The following is a 4625-nucleotide window of genomic DNA, read 5'->3' as shown; positions in this document are numbered from 1 at the left end:
CTTCTACTGCCTCAATTCTGCTCCTATGACTTTCTATTGAGTTGTCTAATTCTGAAATTTTATTGTTAATCTTCTGGATTTCTGATTGCTGTCTCTCTGTGGATTCTTGCAGCCTATTAAATTTGGCATTATGTTCTTGAATAACTTTTTTAAGTTCCGCTACTACTGTGTCTGTATGTTCCCTGGATGTTTCTCCATTCTGTAGAATTTCCTTTCTTATTTCTAGAAGAGTTCTGTATATTAATCTTTTGTATTCTGCCTCTGGTAATTCCAAGAAGTTCTCTTCCTCCAGAGAATTTACTGATTCTTTATTTTGGGGGCTTGCTGAAGCCATCATGGACTGCCTCTTTATGTGACTTGATATTGACTGTTGTCTTCGAGCCATCAATAATTTATTATAATTTTATTTTGTGTTTGCTTAGTGAGACCTAGCTTCTTATTTTGTTTTGTTTTGATATGCCCGTATAGGCTGCTCGTGTGCACTAGTTTGATTTTTGACACCTTTGGATCTCTAACGTCCTGTCACCAGGTAGTTAGTTCTGTAACTAAGTATGTGCACAAAGGAGACTGTTAAATTTTCCTATATGGGTTCAGCTCAGGTGTTCAGGCAGTCGGTCACTGAGTGTGTGATGCAGGCTCTCACCCCCAGTCCCAGAGAGGCATGGGTGATCGGTGCAGGCACTGGACTCTGGCAGTGGTAGGGGATCACGCACTGAGCCAGGCAGGGGGCTGACGGCTGCCCCTGAGAGTCTGAAAGGAAAGCATGTCCCTATTCTCTAGGGTGAGTAGGTAGGTGAGTTTTGCAGCCAGACTAAGAGCACCCTGCTCTGTTGGCTGTAAAGACTCGAGGGCACCACTTTTTCTTGAACTCCTGTAGCAGGTAACTAGGCACTTTAGGAGCTACCACCAGTCCTCAAGACCCTGCTGCAGATCGATAAAAGTGGGGCAGGGCTGTTTCGAGGGTCACAAATCTGTCCGTTCACAGGTGAAGCAGTTGAAGTTAAATTTCATATGTTTGCCCTGTTGTACTGTGGCAGTGAGGGCTAACACTGTTGAGATGGGTCTCCACAAGACTATATAGGAGTGTAAGGCGCTCAAGAGTCTGCGGATCTCCTGATACCTGTGGCCAGCAAAGGAGCTGTGCCGACCCTGTGTTCCTGGCCTAGGGGAGCCAGCAGCTTATTTGTTCCCTCTCCAAGGCCAGGAGAATGGGTCAGGGTGCCTTTTGGGATCTACTTCTGGCCCAGTGGACTCCTGGTGCAGAGCGCGGAGGGAGGAGGTAAAAGGGAGAGAGGTTTTCCTAAATGTGCTTTTTTTTTTTTTTAAATCCCAGCAAAAGGGTGCACGCATGTACTTATCCTAGCCTCTTGGGAGCTGCTCTTCACTGGCTCGGAGTGTCCAAGCAGAATCTCTGCTGCCGGCTCTCTCTCGATGCGGGAACTGCTTCTTGAGCGTGCGCACAGCACAGCTGTTTGCCTGCTTCACCGTGGACCAATGTGGCTGTGGCTCTGCAGTTTCAGTGCCACGGCTCTAACCCTCCTCACCTCTTCCAAATGGTCTTCCTCTCCCGTATCCCTCAGACAGATTTCTTAACCTTGCATTGCTCAGGGCTGCTAGATATTCACATAGAATCAAATCACTTGTTTTTCCAGGTCTTTGTTGTAAGAGGGATATAGGAAGCGTCTAACTACTCTGCCATGTTGACCAGGCCTCCAGCAGCCAATCATATGAAAGGGAGTTTCCTTGGGGGTGTGGCCTGCATCCAATATAGGCGGACTCTCTGGCAAGGCTCGTGGGCTTTTGCTCGTTCTGGATCCTGCAGCTGGCTCCTGTTCATCTGACCCCTGGTTCTTCGGACTTGAGCTAGCAGCTTACCTGCCGTCTTGCCTGCCAATCTTGGGATTTGTCAGTCTTTGCAGCCTGTGAGCCAGAGTCCTGCTTTCTCACCTGCCAATTTTGGGTTTGCCAGCCCCTGCAGATATGTGAATCAGAAGAAGCCTCCAGACTGACCCACAGACTTGGCCTTTCCAGCCTCTACAACTGCGTGAGCAACTTCGTTGATATAAATCTTTAGAGTAGCCAGCCTAAGACAGTAATCAAATGTAAATCATTTATACCACCCAGGGACCCTTGAACTGTGAGTAGTTCCTAGTTAATGATAGTATGTAAATTTGACTCAATGTCTGGAGAGACTTTTAAACTACAAGTGGAAGAATTCTAGGTCAAGTGAACAGTAGTCTAACTTGAATCACCAGAATAGAGTCATAGCCCCTCAAACAATTCCCAGATTTGAGTGAGTTTACAGACCCACAACCCCTTGAATGAAGGGGAGGCCAGGTCCCCTTGAGGAAGGACTCCAATATACTGCCAAAAACTTATACTGTTAATCTTTCTCCCAGCCTTCCCTAAAAGGATCTACAGCCTTTTACCAGAGTGACTGTTAGTTGGGGAAAAAGAAATAATCAGACTTTTTGGGGATTACTGGATACTGGCTCTGAACTGACATTAATTCCAAGACACCCAAGACGTCACTGTGGCCAACCAGTCAGAGTGGGGGCATATGGTGGTCAGATTATTAATGGAGTCTTAACTCATGTCTGTTTCACAGTAGGTCCAGTGGGTCCTCAAACCCATCCTGTAGTGATTTCCCCAGTTCCAGAATGCATAATTGGAATAGATATACTCAGCAACTGGTGGAACCCCCACAGTGGATCCCTGACAAGTGGAGTAAGGGCTATTATGGTAGAGAAAGCCAAGTGGAAGCCATTTGAACTGCTCCTATCTAGGAACATAGTAAATCAAAAGCAATACCACATTCTTGGAGGGATTGCAGAGATTAGTGCCACCATCAAGGACGTGAAGGATGCAGGGGTGGTGATTCACACCACATCCCCATTCAACTTGCCTATTTGGCCTGTGCAGAAAACAGATGGATCTTGGAGAATGACAGTAGATTATCAAAAACTTAACCAGGTGGTGACTCCCATTGCAGCTGCTGTTCCAAATGTGGTTTCATTGCTTGAGCAAATTAATACATCTCCTGGTACCTGGTATGCAGCTGTTGATCTGGATAATACCTTTTTCTCCATACTTATTTCAATAGACCACCAGAAGCAGTTTGCCTTCAGCTAGCAAGGCCAGCAATACACCTTCAGTGTCCTACCTCAGCGTTATAGCAACTTTCCAGCCCTATGTCATAATTTAGTCTGCAGGGACCTCCTACCACCAAGAATGAAGAATCAGGAGGAGAGCATGTCCTTTAGACCCAGGTTTCCTGGGCTGAGAAGCTCCTAGGCTGGGGAAGACAGATGACAAGGACCTTCCTCCAGGGCTGACACAGAGAGAAAGCCTGACCCTGGAGCTGGCACCCTGAATTCAGACTTCTAGTATCCCAGACTGTGAAGAATAAATTTCTCTTTGTTAAAGCTATCCATTTGTGGTATTTCCATTATAACAGCACTAGAAAGGTAAGACATCTCCTCACAAGATATTTGTTCTGCCTTTCCCTCCTATACCAATTTCCCAGAGGAGCCTCCATGAGCCAGGCTGAGTCAGCCTTGGGCTCTGGTAAGATGTGTTGGGGGGGAGCACAGCAGGATGGGCACCTCTCTGGGCCAGAGTCCATGGTCCTGGGAAGCACTGAGCCCTCAGCCCCCCAAACCCCAGGGGGATTTGACTGGAGAACAAGATACCCCCTTTCTGGTCTGGGAGGTCCATATCTGGGCCGAGGGACCCCTGTCCGACTGTGCCGTGGCAGCTAAGTGTAGGCATGTGGGTGTGTGGGGGGGTGTTCTCCTGGCTCCAGCCCTGTTTCCTGGGCTCCCCACACCAACCCCTTGCCTGTGCTGCAGCTCAGCACAGACCTGCGCCAGATGGAACTTATGCTCCCAGTGCGAGCACAGACCCTGGGCACCACCCTCCTTTCCTGAGCCCCTCACCAGGGTTGGAGCCAGGATGGGGTCCCCAGGAGAGTCTCCTTCTGCCCACTCACCTTTCTCAGACTGAGATCTGTGGCTGGCTTGGGTGAGGCATGCAACCAGACCCAGCCCTGGGACACAAAAGGAGTCTCCCCTCCCTCCTTTCCTATATTCGGCTAGGCCATTCTGTAAGTTGGACTCTGGGCCTCAGTTCACTCCGTGTGCATAGCCAGGCAAAGCTGGTGAAGGGGGCGTAGCCGGCGGGCTGGACCTGAGCTAGCAGCCGCAGGACTGCTGGAGGCACCCTCCGCTCTGCAGTTGGCCCGAGCGAGCCGGGACGGGAGGTGGGCGGGCTGTGCCCCGTCCTGGCCAATCACTGCAGCCCCAGCCACATTGGTCCCGACAACCGGGGGGGCGCGGCCTGCTGTGGCAGCCTGTCCTCCCAGACAGGCCGGTGCTTGGGGGCTGGGGCCGGGGGTTTCATGCGAACCTCTTTCTCGTTCCAAAGTGGGGCTGGGGTCCCCCGGCAGGCTCCTCCCTCAGGTCAGGGTCATGAGGCGCAGGTCCGGCAGCCGTCCACCCCCAGCGGCCAGGGAGCCCGGCCGCTCCCAGCCCCGGCGCCGCCTCGATCCCTTTGGCAGTCCCCTCACGTCGCCCGCCTCCAGATTAGGCATTAACCCGATTCTAGCCGCATTTCCTGGGGGGGAG

The sequence above is a fragment of the Trichechus manatus genome, unplaced genomic scaffold (assembly GCF_000243295.1).
Source record: "Trichechus manatus latirostris isolate Lorelei unplaced genomic scaffold, TriManLat1.0 scaffold00122, whole genome shotgun sequence".
Classification (NCBI taxonomy): domain Eukaryota; kingdom Metazoa; phylum Chordata; class Mammalia; order Sirenia; family Trichechidae; genus Trichechus; species Trichechus manatus.
Note: the sequence above shows the minus strand (reverse complement) of the source record.